The sequence below is a fragment of the Oreochromis aureus genome, linkage group 9 (genome assembly GCF_013358895.1).
Source record: "Oreochromis aureus strain Israel breed Guangdong linkage group 9, ZZ_aureus, whole genome shotgun sequence".
NCBI lineage: Eukaryota > Metazoa > Chordata > Actinopteri > Cichliformes > Cichlidae > Oreochromis > Oreochromis aureus.
The window spans coordinates 40,571,887-40,590,440 of NC_052950.1; positions in this window are offsets into that span (position 1 = coordinate 40,571,887).

Here is an 18,554-nt window from a genome sequence, read left to right on the forward strand (position 1 = left end):
TCTTTCATCCAACCCACCTTCTCCCTATCTCCACCTCACAGACAGGTAAGTCAAAGCTCCATCCGATCCTCAGCGTATTTATGTCAGGGTTGGCTGTGTGGCAGGCAGGCGGGCAGGAGTGGGGGACCCAAAATGCAGGACTCAACACGGAAGTCAAACTTAAAGCGCAGCTTTATTGCTGGGACAAAATTCCAAACATAAATATCACCTTAAACATAGAACACAAAGCTACTAACAACACTTGGAGCCGAGAGACAAAAGACTGGAAACATGGAGGCAAAACACACAGCTAGTTGAGGGTACGACGCGACAGAGAGCACAGGGCTTATATACACAGGGAAGTAATCAGGGAATGAGAAACAGGAGGGAGACACAGCTGGGAGGGTTTGGGCTAACGAGACATGGGGAGCAATGCTAGACAAACTGACATGAGGCACAACCTTTCACAATAAAACAGGAAACAATTCACAAAGACGTAGACAAAGAAACACAGACTTTATGCGGGCAGAACTAAACCAGAATGAGCTAAAACCTGCTAAATAATAATCATCATCATCATACAATAGATCAAGAAAATACCCCAAAATACAAAATCAAACCAAAAGGTGAGAACTGAAAATACCGGGTAAAACTGACCCAGAACCGTGACAATTTATGTTTGTGGCTATGCACCATTGCTTACAATGACAATACAGCTTGTCTTGTCTTGCCTTTGTCATTGACACCCAGGCGCCTTACAAGACAACAGACTTAACTGTGGAAAGATTGTGGTGTGATTACAAGTACACTGCTCAAATGAAGGATAAATTAAAAGGCGCACATGGATGTGTACATTGCATTACATTACTAGCTAATTTACAACCTTGTAATCAGTTTTTACCTTTTTGCCAGGTGCTTGCTGTAGTATTTACTGAAATGCAAATTAATGTTGGTTTTACATAATCAGTTGAGGTTAAAAAGTAATGCTATGGATGTGATTAGATGTTGATATAAATACTAAAATATATGAAAAGCTTCAAACAAAGCTGCAGGGTTAAAGAAAAGGATGCTGACATTGGTCCAAAATTGTTTCAAATGTGAATCAAATCTTTGAAGTCAAATAATATCTTAAAGTTAAGTATTTAAGGAGGAAACCTTATGTTTTAAGAGAACAAGAACAAAATTTCTGTGAGTGGTCTATGCAAAGAAAGACATCCATGTATACTGCTACATTCATTATGCTGAACCATTGTGAAAGGGTTTATTACAGATGTACTGCTAGCATACTGTTACATGATTCTTATTTGTGAGTTTTGGAAATGTTATGTATTTTTCTTTTTGATACCACTGTCTTATTACTTTTTGACTGTTAGGTTGGAGTTTTTATTTATATTCTAGTGTCTTGAGCCTTTAGTTTTTGTCATATTTAGGTTCTAGTTGCTGTTTAGTGTTTATGGAATGTGACATTTGTGTTTACTTTTCCCAGTGTTCCTTTTGTATCATGTTTAATGTGAATTTCTTATCATTTTGCTTTATAGTTATCTTTTCAGTTTTTTCCTGTTTTACTTTGGTAGTTGATTATCTGTTGTCCTGCTTTGAGTTTCACTTGTGATTGCCTTGATTGTTTACGGCACATTTTCATAGATGTATCCCCTTCCCTCAGTATATATGTGTGTACAAACAATCCTGGATTTCCTTTGTTGTTCCTGTTTATATCCTGGATTAATCCCTGGGTCCTTGTAATTTATATCTGTTGCTGGGTGTGGCTTGGGCATGGCTGCAGGGGAGGCCGAGACACATCAGAGCTCCATTAGCTCATCAAGTCTCCCCTGCATAAAGAGTGTGCAGACCTGAGGTTGTTGTTGTTGTGTGTGTGGCTGTCGGCTGAAAACCTGCGGCCGAGTGTGTTGGTGTATACAGCAACCAATTAAAGAAGTGTTTTTTCATGAAGCTTTTGCCTCCTGCTTCTTTGTTGAGTCAGTCAACAGTCCACAACTTAATTGTGGTTTTAAAGATCTCATTAGTTTTTTTTTCTAACTGTCTCAAAGGTTTCAAGCAGCTATATACTACCTTAGTTGTTGCTGAGGAATTTCATCTAATGTCAACAAAAACAGTAACAGACTGAACTAAATTAACTAATATGAATACATTCGTTCGAGCTCATCAATGTGTACTTCTTGGTTTACAACTTCAACTTGGATCTTCTCGAGCTTTCTGTTAACATTCATGTTCACATCAGATGTAGTCTTAAAATCTGCAGCTTTTCAAGCAAGGCAACAAGCACCAGCTTCAGGGCAGTACCTCTAGGCCAGCATTAGCACAACTACCAGCTAACTGTGTTCTTCTCAGTTTGTCTTCCACATCACTGTGACCCTCTGCAGACTCAGACTCAGCATGAACAGTTTATGAAAGACTCCACAAAGCTGGAGGGCACAGGCCTTGAGGACATGGGGAGTCACCCTGTCTGGTCCAGCAGACATGCCTGAGTGGAGGCTTCTATTGGGATTAGAGAAATTATTTCCCTGCTATTGTTCATATTACCATGGCATTAATCACATAATCTCCAAGTAGGGATATTGCATTTAGATGTTTAAACATATTGGCACCCAATTAAGCTCTTATTACAGGTCCAGTAAGAACCACTTTAAACTGTTGAGTTGAATCTATAATTCCAAATGCTTTTCAATGCTCCTATAATCTTAAATGTTTCTGTGTAGACTGCAGGGACAGGAAACGCCATGCTTTTGCAGAAGTGAAACTGAAAGCAGAGTCAGATTGTAAGGTGTTTTGAGCAGGGTGTTTTATTATGCATTAATATCTCTGATTAAGCTTTGGTTAAGTTTTAAGTAGTTGTATTAGAGTGAAACAGTGGTTTTATACATTTTATTTATCAGTTAAGATTATTACACACATACACACACGTAGTTTCAGTTGTGTACGTGCTGGCCTTCTGTCTGGTGGCTGATGAAGTGAAGGGTGAAATAAAGGGCAGCAGAAGCTGACGCACACACACACATTTGTAGACTCATTTATATAGGTAAGAGTTTAATCATGTTTTGCTTGCGACTGCAAAATTGTGCCTGCATGAGTGACAGTTTGTGCAGAACGTGGACCTGATGTTCCAGACAGATAAGCCTGGGCAGGATGGTGACAGGAAGCACCTGGGTTCGAGCCGAAGACGATGTTCTTTAAACTGTGTTAAAAGTTAACTGAACAGTTGTGGTTTTGGATTGACGTATGCTGTATTGTGTCTGAGGGGGGGAGCAGTATCACCCCAACCCTATAAAGCCTTGGTTTTGACTATTGTAAGACAGTTCAACACTGAATCTGCACAGTGTTGGACTCCACATGTGTATTCATTAAAATGTCGTCTAATTGCACCCGGCAGGATCAGTGGTCATTATTTGGTCTTCCTCCTCAATTTCTGAACCCTAACACTTCTCATTTGTCTTTGATCCTGGTCATGGATAAAAGTGATACGTGGGGGAGGGGTTCTTGACTTTCATAGGAGGCCACGGTGCAATGTGGAGAGAGAGGGCGAGACAGTGGTTTGGCTGTGGATTTCAGGCTGACTAAGGCTGTAGGGGTCTGAGCATTCACTGCAGTGTCAAATCGGTGCTTTAATGTCCTTAGTCACTCACAGCTTGTTTTTTGGGTAACAATGAACAGTCTGAGCTGGAACAATGGAGTGGGTGCAGAAAGTTTCTCCCAGTCTGTCACCTCAAAACAGCCCCTTAGTTCCGCTCAGACCTCCTCTGACCACCTCTTAATGCTCCTTGTGGTCACAGGTTCCCTCCTCACAATCGGCACATAGGCAGGGATGAGGTGAGTCAGGTTGTGATCTGACCTAGTCAGTGGGAGGAGGAAGGAGGAGCTGTATGCATCTTTGACATTAGCATACAGTAGATCTAAATTTCTCTCCTCCCTGGTGGGACAGGCCACATACTGTGTGAGCGTTGGCGGTGTATTGTCCAAGGTGACATGGTTGAAATCACCCGAGCTAGCAATGAAGGCACTTGGGTGCTGAGTCTGTAACCGGGCTTTGACAGGGTGGATAGTGTGACATGGAGCTCTGGGATTGGCAGTTTGAGGAACGTAAACAGCCACCGTGATCACATGGGCAAATTCCCTGGGCAAATAATACGGCCTGAGTCTAACAGCACACAATTAAATGTCCGGGCAGCAAATTGTTTCTTTGATTATTATTTGAGCCATGTTACACCACCAGTTGTTAACAAGAATGGCAAGCTCCCCTCCTTTCTGCATACTGCTTTCCGCCCGAACAGTGTGGAAGCCTTCCACGGATGGGTAGTCATCAGGAATATCCTGGTGCAGCCATGATTTGATGAAACCCATCAAGCTACACTCCCGGTCTTCCCTCTGACTCCATGCTATGCTGTTAGCTCATCCATCTTTGACTTCCGGCGCCGCTCCGAGCTGGCAGCCAGTATCAGCAGCTCCGACCTGACCGAGTCCTTTTTTCTCTTTAATATATGTTTCTCTGTTGTTTTGTGTTTATTGTTTTTGTTTTTCTATTGTGGACTGCTGTCTCCCACAATGGAGCTAAGAATTCTATGGACAATGGTGTTCTTTTTTACACTTTTTATGGCGTCTTTGTCCGGAGAGTGCGTGGAGGTCCAACCTCCCATTGTTTACAGCAGGGATCAGCTGTAAACCTCCCATTGTTTACAGCAGGGATCAGCTGTTAGCCCTCAGAGCCTCCACTGCCCTGCCTACCGCCAAGCAAGCTAACATCCCCCCCGAGGTGAGGAGGAAGAGAGGCGGTACTCGGGGGGGGGATCGGGCATCGCAGTAAAGTTAGGAGGTACCGGCCAGCGATCCCGTCTATTATTATGGGGAATGTGAGATCTCTCCCCAATAAAGTAGACGAACTGGCGGCTCTTACCCGACAGCAGAGGAGCTACAGGGAGTGCAGCCTGATGTGCTTCACAGAGTCGTGGCTAACTGCGTTAACTCCGGACTCACACGTAAACATGGATGGTTTTCATCTGATCCGGGCCGACAGAACAGCGAAGAGTGGTAAGAAGAGAGGAGGCGGTCTGGCTGTGTTTGTGAACGATAGATGGTGTAACTCTGGGCATTTATCTATCAAAGAGACGCTATGCTGTAAGGACATCGAGCTGCTAGCGGTTAGCAGACCGTACTATCTACCGCGAGAGTTTACACACATGATTATGATAGCTGTGTATGTCCCACCCTCTGCTAGCGCTGCAGCAGCCTGTGAGGTCCTGCACACTGTAACCAGCAGACTCCAAACACAGGGGACTTTGGGGACTTTAATCACATCTCCCTGTCCTCCACTCTCCCCACCTTCACCCAGTATGTTACCTGCCACACCAGAGACAATAAAACATTGGACTTATTGTATGCCAACACCAAGGAGGCATACAGCTCATCACCTCTCCCTCCCCTGGGGGGCTCAGATCACAATCTGGTTCATCTCCAGCCTGTGTATAAACCTCTAGTACACAGAGAACCAGTAGTCAAACGCACAGTAAGGAAATGGTCGGCAGAGACTGAAGAGGCCCTGAGGGACTGTTTCCGTTCTACTGTGTGGTACAACCTCTGCAGCCCCCTGGAGGATGACCTCAACAGCATCATAGACTGCATTACAGATTACATGAACTTCTGTGTGGACAACACCGTACCCATCAAAAAGGTACGGTGTTTTTCTAACAACAAGCCATGGATAAATCCAGAAATTAAGGCTCTCCTCAAGGAGAAGAAGAGAGTCTTTAGATCTGGAGACAAACAGGAGCTGAGAGTTGTCCAGAAGAAGCTGAAATGGAAGATAAGGCAAGGAAAGGAAAACTACAGGAGGAAGATGGAAGAGCAGCTGCAACAGGACAACATCAGAGGGGTTTGGAACAGCCTGAAGACAATCTCAGGACAAAAACCAACCCCCCAGGCTGCAGGAGACTTGGGGTGGGTGAATGACCTAAATAAATATTTTAATAGGTTTGATCAACCACCCACCCTCCCACAGCATCATCCCCTGCTGCAATCTCCTTCATCTTCAGGGACTGCCTGTCCTTCATCTCAGGACTTCACACCTCTCAGCTTCACACCTCCCAGCTCCCAGTCATCACACCCACCCCCGGCTTCTGTGGACTCCAACATACACACCCCTGCCCCAAAATCCACTCTTTCTACCTCAGCACTTCAAGTGAAGAACGAGCTTCGCAAGATCAAGGTGCGGAAGGCTGCAGGTCCAGATGGCGTCAGCTCCAGGCTCCTGAGGTGCTGCGCAGATGAACTGTGTGGCATCCTAGGATATCTGTTCAACCTGAGCCTGTCACTGGGGAAAGTACCACAGCTGTGGAAGACATCCTGTGTGGTACCGGTACCAAAGATCTCCCATCCCAACGACCTCAGCAGCTACAGGCCGGTAGCCCTGACATCACATCTGATGAAGACCCTCGAGAGGTTGGTTCTAAACCATCTGCGCCCCCTGGTGAGGTCTTCATTGGATTCACTACAGTTTGCTTACAAGCCTGGCATTGGGGTGGAGGACACCATCATCTACCTCCTGCACCGAGCTCTGACTCACCAGGAGAAGCCTGGAAGCACTGTGAGGATCATGTTCTTTGATTTCTCCAGTGCTTTTAACACCATCCAGCCACGACTTCTGAGAGACAAGCTGGAGCTATCGGGAGTGGACCACCATATGTCCCAGTGGATACTGGACTACCTCACAGAACGTCCACAGTATGTGAGGTCACAGGGCTGTGTCTCTGATACACTGGTCTGCAGTACGGGGGCCCCACAGGGAACTGTGCTGGCACCGTTCCTCTTCACCCTCTACACTGCAGACTTCTCCATCAACTCCCCACGCTGCCACCTACAGAAGCTCTCTGACGACTCTGCCATAGTTGGCCTCATCACAGGTGAGGATGACTCAGAGTACAGACAGTGGACTCTGGACTTTGTTGACTGGTGTCAGCAAAACCACCTGCTGATCAACGCCGGGAAAACCAAGGAGTTGGTGGTGGACTTCCGGAGACGCAGACCCACCACACTGACACCGGTGAACATCCAGGGAGTGGACATTGAGATAGTGGACTCTTATAGGTACCTGGGTGTTCACCTGAATAATAAACTGGACTGGAGCCACAACACTGATGCTCTTTACAGGAAGGGTCAGAGCAGACCCTACCTGCTGAGGCGGCTGAGGTCATTTGGAGTCCAGGGAGCGCTTTTAAAGACCTATGACTCTGTGGTGGCATCTGTCATTTTTTACAGTGTGGTAGGTTGGAGCAGCAGTTTATCGGCAGCTGAGAGGAAGAGGTTGGATAAACTCATCAGGAAGGCCAGCTCTGTTCTGGGATGCACCCTGGACCCAGTGCAGGTGGTGGGAGACAGAAGGACTCTGGCCAAAATAACATCTCTGATGGACAGAGTCTCCCACCCCATGCATGTAAATGTTGCTGAACTGCAGAGCTCCTTCAGTGACAGACTGCTGCATCCTAGATGCATGAAGGAAGCGTTTCCATGAGGTCCTTCCTCCCTGCAGCTGTCAGACTGTACAATCAGAACTGCTCCCAACAATCACAGATGTTTACATCTGCGCTGTAACTGCAATAAGTTAATCAACCGATTCGCACTACAACCTGGTTTGCCTCTTATCTGTAGTTATTTATATTTAATTTAATAACTGTACAGTACTCTGTTTATAGTAACCATTGTCCTTAATGTAAATATATAAGAAAAATTGTGTATGTTTCTGTTCTGTGTCCTGTGTACTGTTTGTTTGTATATGTGTCTTTCTGGCTGCTGTTACAATCAAATTTCCCCTTGTGGGACAATTAAAGGATTATTCTATTCTATTCTATTCATCTTGTTTGCTAGCAACCGAATGTTTCCCATTATAATAGATGGCAGACACGTTTTGAACCGCCTTCTCTCTCTAAGCCTCCACTGTCACACTGTCTCCCTCGTTCTCCTCTTCTGTACTCCACTTCTGTGTCTCTGTGTGTGTGTGTGTGTGTGTGTGTGTGTGTGTTTTTTTTTCCAGATTTCTGCCGTTACATGCATGGGTCTGGCTGACAAGCCAGGTTACATCAGGGTGATCAGCTGATCTCTGGAGTAAACTATGAGAATTAAGAAATTATTTTACTGCTACTATATATTCTTCATCATTAACATTGCATTAAATTGTTTATTAAAAGCTACTAGCATCATATTAACCTTTTTATTACAGGTGCAGCCATAATCATTGTATACACACATTGCATGTTGTGCTCATTAAGAGTTGACGCTGTTGGGAAGGAAGTATTATTTTTTGTCATTGAAATTGACACAGAAAATGTGTGATTTCTTTTGATTTTTAGGATAAGTTGTTATAATGCAGGCTTACACATACACATATTACATAGATTTATTTCTAGGGTAGAGGAGAGCTTCTTAAGAGAGTGTTAAAAGTGTCACTGACTCAAATGAATAATACTGGAGATTATATACGTGGAAATGATTTTTTCTTACACATTGCGATTGTGCCCATTAACAGAGTTGATGTTCGGTCCATTTAAGATCATAAGCTTCGATGAGCGCGATGTCTCAGTCGATATATTGTGGGGGACTTGGAGCAATAGAAGGATAAACAGCATTCACGCTTACAAACACACATGGTTTAAACATAGGCGAGGCCCAGGGCCTGAAATTCCTTTAGCTTTTAACTGAATTTGAGTTGGCCCAATAACAAGTGACAGAAAGGAGGAACTGAATAGGAGTTTGCTTGTAACTAAATTGTGTGACATGTAAAATATTGAGATAACACATGCAGCTCTAAATTAGTCTTATTATATAAAATGCAGTTACAGAATAACGAATGCTTGTTGAAGTGACCAAAGTTTTTGTTTAAAACAGAAGCAAAAGGGGAGAAAGCTTATATATTTTTGCTTAAGTCTGATAAAGTATAAATTAGAATGTATCATAACATTAAGAGCAGCAAAATGAAATAAAATGTTATACCAAGAACAGGTTATAACACAGGAAATGTGAGTTCTAAAATACAGTTAGTGTTCAGCTTTTAGCTATGATGAAATTTATTTAGGAGCTATTGATAATGTGCTTACACTTAGTGATTAAAGTGGTTGTTTTTTCTTTGATTCTGGTGTAGAATAAGTGGTTATGATGATTTTGCTTGTGAAAGGTGACGTTAGGTGAGAGCTCCGTGCAGCAGCGACAGTTTTGTGCACAGGAGCAACAGGAAGCACATGCAGAGACGTGAAAGTAGAGCTTTAAGAGTTTTACAAAATGATGAGTAAGGTTGAATAATATATAGAAATAAAAGTCAAAAACCAAATACGTAATTAGGTTCATGTTTTGAGTAACATTAGGTTGAATCAGGTTTGAATAAAGAGAACAATTGATGGACATAAGAGAGGGGAAGAGCATAGTAGGGAGAAGGTTTTTTATCCATTACAGTTAAGGTGAATCTAGTCTTAGACTAGGATCTACTCTGTGAATTATTAGTTTCGGTCATGCTTTTATTTGTTTTGGTGACCTCTGGATGTTATCCAGAGGTCAAGAGAGGAATTGTTGGGAAGGAAGTATTATTTTTTGTCATTTTTATTATTTCCATTTATTATTTTATTTTTATTAATTCTATTTTTATTATTTTGTTATTACTGTTATTACTGTCATTACTGTTGCATCATAATCATATAGCAAACATATGTATACAAGAAGTATTGATACAAGAGGTATTGATATTGCATTCAAATGTTCAAACATATTGGTATCATATCAGCCTTTATTACAGGTCCAGTTATAACCACTTCAAACTGTTGAGTTGAATCTATAACCCGAAATGCTTTTGAATCTATAATCTTAAAAGTTTATGGGCAGACTGCATTGTGAAAGAAAAGGCCTAACGCTGAGTATCCTCAAAATAAGACAGGAAACTGCATGCTTCTGCAGAAGTGAAACCGAAAGCACAGTCTCAGTGCAAGTAATTCTGAGGAGCAGTTTCGATGATGCTATTATCATCTTTGATGCATTTATATTTTTGATTAAGCTTTGATTATGCTTTAAGTAGTTGTATTAGATTGAAACATTTGTTTTATACATTTTATATATCAGTCAAGATTATTACACACATACACACACACATAGTTTCAGTTGTGTATTTCCTGGCCTTCTGTCTGGTGGAAAGGTTACAAGGTTTAGCTGAGGAAGTGAAGGGTGAAATAAAGGGCAGCAGAAACTGACACCCACATACACACACATATTAGATAGACTCATTTATATAGGTAAGAGTTTAATTATGCTTTGCTTGCGACTGCGAAGTTGTGCCTGCATGAGTGACAGTTTGTGCAGAACGTGGACCTGATGTTCCCGAAGATAAGCCTGGGCAGGATGGTGACAGGAAGCACCTGGGTTCGAGCCGAAGACAATGTGCTTTGTAAACTATGTTAAAAGTTGTCAACAGAACGGTTGTGGTTTTGGAGTGACGTATGCTGTATTGAGTCTGCTTGGCAACAGAAGGGGGGGGGGAGCAGTATCATCCCCAACCCTATAAAGTCTTTGTTCTGACTATTGTAAGATGGTATTTGAACCTTAACATTTGGGGGCATCGTCCGGTGAGAGGGGAATTTTGGTGTAGACGGAGAGATCCGGGTCCATGGTGATTAGACGGGCAGATACGAGTCAGTGGTCGAAAGTGAGAGACAAGCCGGCTTATCCAAAGGTAAGGCACATACCTGTTGAATGTTCCAAAGTGTGCCAGATTGGACATGACAAAATTAAAGTCTACTCACTGAAAATTACTGGTGAATGTCTGTTTTGATTTTGGTGAAAATCTTGAGAGAATTAAAAGCGGTTGGAGCTGCTCAGAGAATTAAAAGCGGTTGGAGCCGCTGAGAGAATTAAAGCAGTTGGAGCTGCTAATTTAGTGTGATAGGGAATTTGGTCATTTTGTGGGTTGGAGCCCTATTGGTCATGGACTCTATTTTGTGATGGTCATTTTGTGAGTTGGAGCCCCTATGTCCACAAGGATAGGTCTGCCTGATTCTTACTCCTGTTTGGGAGTGTAGATTGTTGGTTCAAATTATTCTAAATTTTTCTAGAACGACAGCGGCGTCTGTTAAGAAGCGCATTTTTCTCCTTGGTAACGCTTGCGCCTGGGCAGGACGCTGACCCTTGACCTACCGGTGAGTAGGGATAGTACGGTTCGACAGCCGGGAAGAACTTGGGAACCTTCAAAATTGCTAGAGGTTGGAGCCTCTATCTGCGCTTATTTGGCTACCTGTAAATTAAGTTAGGGCTAGAAATCTGGACGGAACGGTTGGAGTGAATTGGTCGCAAAAAAGTCAGGGACTTTATTGGTTGGAGCCGTTATGGTAAATTTATCGAAATTGGTTGGAGCTATAAGGCCTAAAATCTGTGCAGTTGTAATTATAAGACGTCTGTGTAATATAAAATAAGAGATCTTTCTATGAGAGGAGTCTCTGTGTCAGCAGTGCACTGCCGGATATGCACTGATGGTGTGTGTGTGTGAGAATGTAAATGAGCAGCGGTGACGCGCAGAGAGGGTGGTTTCGGTTTAGAGTATTGAGCTTTATAACTATGGTTTGCCAATATTGCTAAATGCCTGTATTTAAGAGGCTGGTTTTGCGTATTACGAGAGTATAAATAGAGTTTGAATTCATTACTGTGGATGTATAGTCATTGACTGAGTTTTGACATATATATATAGATTGAGTGTATTGTACAGTACCTAAGACCACTATATATTTTCTTGTAGTAACCTCTCTTGAGTAATAAATGGTGGTGTGTTTTATTTTTTCAGTCATGTGTGTGTGGTGAGAAGCCGTGAGGATGATGAGAGGTTTCAGTTTTTTCTTTTCTTTTTGACTTGCTCTTTCTGATTATGGAAGCCATGTCCAAAATACTCATATGAAAGTGTATTTTGAGTGATTTTAACCGTGTGAATGCTGTCAGTATTTGATTTGAGTGACTCTGCGTGATTTGTCTGAGTGAGTGAAAAGGTGGAAGTTTGAGAGAAAAGGCAGTGTGTGTGAGATGATTCATGGCGTCTGAAAGAGGTTAGAATGTTTAAAAGTGTGTATGAAATAAAGGTGTGAAATATATTTCTTTTGTGATGTAAAATAGGATGTTTTAAAGTTTGAAAGTGCTTTTAATTCAAGAAACGCATGAGTGATGGTATGAGAGGTTGAGTTTCTTTTTCTCTCAGTTCAAAAACACATAAGTATATACACTTGGTACACCCACTCAAGAAATTATTGTGTGACTGATGCTACAAAACTGACCTAAGGAATGGTGATGTGTGTGAAGAAGTGTTAATTGTCCTGATGTTTGAAAGAGCTCTATTTAAATGTGTGTGAGTGAAATGAAGGTGTATGGTTTTTAGATCAAGATTTAGTAGAATTACTGATTGTTTGTAGACTGTGAAATTCAAAGAGAGACAGAGTCTAACTGTTGCCTGCAGAAAGTCTCTGCAGAGTCTGCAGAAACAGGAAATGTGTGTGTGTGTCTGGGACAGGAAACGCATGCCCATAAAAGGTAACTGAGTGTGTAAAGAAAGAACATAGAGAGGCGAACGAGTTAAACTCGAGGCAGATGAAGCAAATGGAGGTTTTAAGAAAAAGAAATGAAAAGAATATTAATTGTATGCTTTAGTGTGCCAATACAGGTGGACTTCTCTCAACATTGGAACTTTGAGTAACCGGCAAAAAAGGATAGATTAACATTGGGAAAATAAGCCAATCTATGGCTGAAATTTTACAGCTTCACCTGTCACTTTGTCCCTGAAACTGAGAAGAAGTTCAAAGGACAGTCAATCTCCTGATGAAGACCGACAGAACATCGTGGACTAGCGGCAAAGGCAGTGCAAGTGAAAGCAGTAACACTGACGATGACTGATGAGTCCAGCAGTATGAAAGAAAGCACGTGATGCAACATGCATGCTGGTGAAGAACAGTGTGATATGTCTGCTTGAAGGCACTGACTCTCATATTTGCCATGCTTGGAGTAACCTTGAAAGAGAAGACTGAAAAGATGAATGAAGAAGAAAATAGAGCAAATGAAAATAAGACTGAAGGCACTGAACGGGATATTTTGCCAGACTGGAACTTAACTTCGAAGAAGAATACTGAAAGATCAAAACAGAGAAGAAACAGACTGTTTGTTGGAGCTTTGAAGGCTACACAGGACACTGTGAATGAAAAAGGACCAGTGAGAGATGAAGCTGGACGAGTTTGACTGCGAGAATACAGGATATGATTGGATTGAAAATTGAAGGCGGAACTCATGATTGTTTAGGGATGTCCACCACATCACAACAAAGAGGTAAACAATACAAAAGGTAAAAATAATCAAAAAATAACTGACAACTATATTAATGAATAGAAAACACACATACACAAGTGTCACATCCTGACACTCCACTCATACCTGCAACAGAGGAGATGACATCACCAGGGGATGAGATTAAAAGGACAGCGTTTCTCGACCTGCCAACCCCAAGGATAGAGGGCCATTTCCAGCCCTCCAAGGCAAAAAGTGCAAAAAAGGACCAATGGCATGGAGAAGTGCATGGGGAAATGCACGAGGCATATTTAATCAGGTGCTGAGAGACGCCCTGTCACCATGTCAATTGCCTGAGGGGTGTACACTGATACAGTATGTTGATGACCTACTCATTGCAGCCACGTCAGCAGCGGCCTGTACGGCAGCATCGCTTGTAGTGCTGAAAAGACTGGCAGAATGTGGCTTCAAAGGAAGTACAAAAAAACTGCAGTTGGTTCGACCAGAAGTAACATTTCTGGGCCATGTAATCGCACACAAATCAGTGGGATTAATGAACACACACAGAGACCAAATTCTGACACACCCTAAACCAAGAACTGTGAAGGAACTCCTTTCTTTTCTTGGCTTGACAGGCTACAGCAGACAGTTCATTCCGAACTATGCGGGCAAAACGGCCCCATTACGGGACCTGATCAAAAGTTGGGCGTTCGAAACCTTAAGGCTGAACTGCCTTGGATGCCCGCCACAGAAACTGCGTTCATTTCACTAAAACAAGACTTGTCAAGAGCCACTGACCTGGCCACATCCAATTATGACGAACCATTCTACTTAGATGTTTCTGAAACACACGGAATCGTAAACGGTGTGTTGTTTCAGAAAAAGGGGGGTGGGAGAGACGTACTCGTGTATGTCAGCATAAGACTGAATTCAACAGAAGCAAGACATCCCACATGCACACAACACGCAGCTGGGGTAGCAAAAATAATCCAGAAAACAGCACACATAATGAGAGAACATCCACTAAAAGTGCTGACTACACGTAGTGTAGTGGCATATGTGAACTCACAGGCATTCACCATGACACCACTGACACAACAGAGATTGAGTAAAGTTCTAGATGCTCCAAATCTGACATTTACACATGAAGGAATCAATATGGCAGATTTAATGGGGTCAGGGGAACCACACGACCTCGTCAAAAAAGCTGAAACTGAAGAAAAAAATCAGAGAAGACCTGAAGGCAGAACCTATCCCTGGAGCTGAGGACTGGTTCACAGATAGTTGCTGTCATCGTGATGAAGAAGGACTGAAAGCAGGCTACGCTGTAGTCTGCAGACAAGGAACTAAATATGAGGTCAAAGAGGCCGGAAGAATTGAAGGACAACAGTCAGCCCAGAGAGCAGAAGTAATAGCACTAACTCGAGCCCTAAGACTGGCTAAGGATAAGAGAGTGAACATTACATGGATTCAGCCTATGCATTTGGGGCAGCCCACGTGGAGCTCGCTCAATGGAAAAGAGCAGGGTTCAGAACGGCAACAAATGCTCCCATTTGGCATAAGAAAGAAATGGAGGAACTGGAAAAGGCCCTGGACGACCCAGACGAGGTCAGTATCATAAAATGCAAAGGACACTCTCAAGCAACCACGATGGTGGCAAAGGGAAATCAGAAAGCGGACGAAGCCGCAAAAGAAGCAGCAGGTTACAAAGGACGAAGGCAAATGGTCCAGGCAACTGCTGAGGAGGAATCAAGCACCAATGTGCTGGAGGAAGCCAGACAGGCTCAAGAGGAGGCATCCCCAGAGGAGAAGGGGGTGTGGCAGGACCAAGGAGCCTGGAAAGAAGGAGGTCTGTGGAGAGGACCCGATGGGTGACTTGTGTTAACAGCTAAATTGGCGAAACAAAAGATTACAGAGGCGCACGGGCTTGGCCACATGGGAGTGGCACAGATGGAGAGGAATCTGTGTCACTGGTGGCACCCGCATTTGAGAGACATGATAAAGGAGAAAGCCAGAATGTGCCTGATTTGCGGGGCTCACAATCCAAAGCCGGTGGTAAAGCCAGAAGCAGGTAAGTTTCTCCTCCCAGAGAGACCAGGAGAGGAGATTGTGATTGACTTTACAGATATGATTGACATGGGCCCTGGGGGAGTCAGGTATTTGTTGGTGTGTGTAGATGCTCTGACCGGCTGGCCAGAAGCATGGGCTACTAAAAGAGAGGATGCTAAAAGTGTGATTAAGTGCTTAATCAACCATTACATCCCCAGGCATGGGTTTCCCAAGCGCATTAGATCAGACAATGGTACCCACTTTAAGAATCAAGACCTGGCGGAGGTGGAGAGGATGTTGGGAGTGCAACATAAGTTTGGGACAGTATATCATCCTCAATCTCAAGGGAAAGTAGAGAGAATGAACCTAAATTTGAAAAACAAATTATCTAAACTCTGCGCGCAGACGGGGCTTAACTGGGTTGCAGCCCTGCCGATTGCTTTATTGACCATGAGATGTTCTGTTAACCAATCCACAGGTTTCACGCCATACGAGCTGCTGACAGGAGGGCAGTTTCCGGCGCCTTGGACAGCGATCCCGGTGGAACAAAGCACCAAAAGTAACAGGTCTCATGCAGAATACTGGAATGAATTAAAAGCTGTTGTCTCAAGTTTCACAAAACAGGTTACCTCTGGAGTAAACACGGTGGACAGGATGGTCCCCAACGCGAAGGTGGTGTGGCTGAAGGTCATTAAACGAAAGTGGAAAGAGCCCAGGTGGACTGGTCCGTACGAAGTCACTGCCCGAACAACAACAGCCGTCCAACTGAAAGGGCGGGGCGACACCTGGTACCACTGGTCGCAGTGTGCCATAGGGGACAAGAGCTTGGTGGAGGAAAACCCATCTCCACCCAACACAGGTGGAAATAAAAAATAGAGGCAGAATAAACCCTCTCACCTGTGCAACGGGCCGACCAGTAGTCCACCTGGAAGGCCGAAGAAAGAAGAGGAGGATTGCAGAACATCACCACACCAGCATAAAGGAGTGGTAACAAATTGAGAACTCCAAAAGGGAGCGAAATATTATTCTAAAATACAAAATTCACACAACACAATGCAAAAAACTTAAAATGTTCCTTACAACCACATGTTTATTATATGCAATAATATTGACCATGGCTATGTGTTTTATTGTCTATATTTTGCAGAGCACGCCAAGCGACTTGCCAGTCCAGCCCAGCACTTGCTGAGACACTGATTGCCAAAACAGGGTCGCCAAAAAGATCAAAGCGTGAGGTGTCAGGTAAACAGGATGGGTGTCTCAGCACATATAAGGGAATAGAACTGGACTACGTTAAAGGGTCCACAAGCTCATTCACGTTTGACTTGTGTGAGGTCATTGATTGTAAGGGGATAAATAGCACTTGGAGGGGCTATGATGTGTGGGTTTGTAGCCACTTTATGATATGCACTAGGGGAGGAAGCCTTCATTCCAGTCCAGGCATCCGTCGTCCACAAGGAACATACACGGCAGGGCAGTGGTGTTTCTGGAATAGCGTGGTAGGTTGGACAGGAGTGGGGTGGCAGCCACATGTGCCTGAAGCTTTGATGGGAATAGCAATTCAGAGGGATTTTTCTGCTTCCCAGAACCCTATCACTCTTTCTCTAAGACCGTGGAGCTCTCTGCCCAAATCCGAAAGCCCGGGAGGCATGTTCTATTTGGTTATTGGGGTAGATGTGTCGGGAACTGATCCATTTGGGGTAATTAGAGTAAACTTAGTCAGTCCTAAACCTAAACCGGTCATAGGAATCTCTGTCACAAACATAACAGGGCAATTGGGGAACGGGTCGTCAACTGTAGCCCCAGAGGAGCAAGAACCAAAAGGGAGACAAGTCCTGACGGTGGATTACACTAGGTTGAAGCCTCAGGACCTAATTGAGCATGCCACCGGTTTCAGTGACAGTAACCTCTGGCTGGACTGGGTGGCTCAAAATGCTAGAGAACAACATGTATCTGATTGTGTTGCCTGTGCTTCAGCTAGACCATGTTTGTTCACGGAGCCCGCACCACTGTATCCAGAGGACAAGTGGGGCTATGACTGTATGTTGTGGCTGACTAGGGAAGCGGTGAGTACTGGCAACTGCACTCTTTTGTCAAGCTTATTTCCTCCAATCCACAAGCAGATGCAAGTGGGACCATTCATGCCAAAACAAGACAATTACACATGCTTCAAATTCTCAACGACGATGGTAAAGTACCAGTTGGGAGAGATTAACCCAAGTTGGTGTTCTGTTACACACACGGGGAGAACCACGAACAATGTAAGCGACACAAACACCTTAACTGGAACATGGGCAAGAAGTGGGCTGTATTATTACTGTGGACACAAAACTCTTTTGGTTCGTATTCCTCTGGGAAGTGTGGGGACGTGCGCAATGGTGCGACTAGGAGCTCCACTTATGCTAATTGGGAACAAAGTAAAAGCCATACCACAACGCAACACACGCACATTGGCAGCCAGGCGTAAGAGACACATTTTGGCAAAGAGAGGGACACAGGGGATACATGCTTATGATCCTAGAATGAACTCACCTACCTGGATTGACTCCATAGGAGTGCCCAGGGGAGTTCCAAATGAGTATAAACAAGTGGACCAAGTAGCTGCAGGGTTTGAAAGCATGTTCATATGGATAACTCCAAATAAGAATGTTGACCGCATAAACTACGTCCATTATAATGTGTTGACACTCTCTAACCTAACCAGAGATGCCATGGAGGGGTTTGCAGAACAGTTGGGTCAGACCTCATTAATGGGAGTGGAAAATCGAATGGCCCTTGACATGTTGTTGGCGGAGAAAGGGGGCATGTGTGCCATGTTCGGAGACCTCTGTTGTACCTTCATCCTGAACAATACTGCTCCAGATGGTTCAGTAACCCGAGCTCTGGAGGGCCTGAAAACTCTGTCTAAAACCATGCATGAACAATAAGGAATTGACAATCCGCTGGACAGCTGGATGACCTCCGTGTTTGGGAAATGGAAGGGGTTTTTCATGTCTCCAATGTTTTCTATTGCTACTTTTTTAGGGATACTGGTCACCTGTGGTTGTTGTCTCATTCCTTGCGCCAGAGGACTGCTAGAGAGGGTCATAGCGAGGGCAGTGGACCCCGGAACGATGGTTCCGGTGGCCATGATGCCATTAATGGAGTAAGAGGCGGCCGAATGGACCGAGGAGTGACACAACACAAGGTGTGGTGAGCTTTCAAAAGAAAGCTCAAGAGAGAGAATATGAGAATTA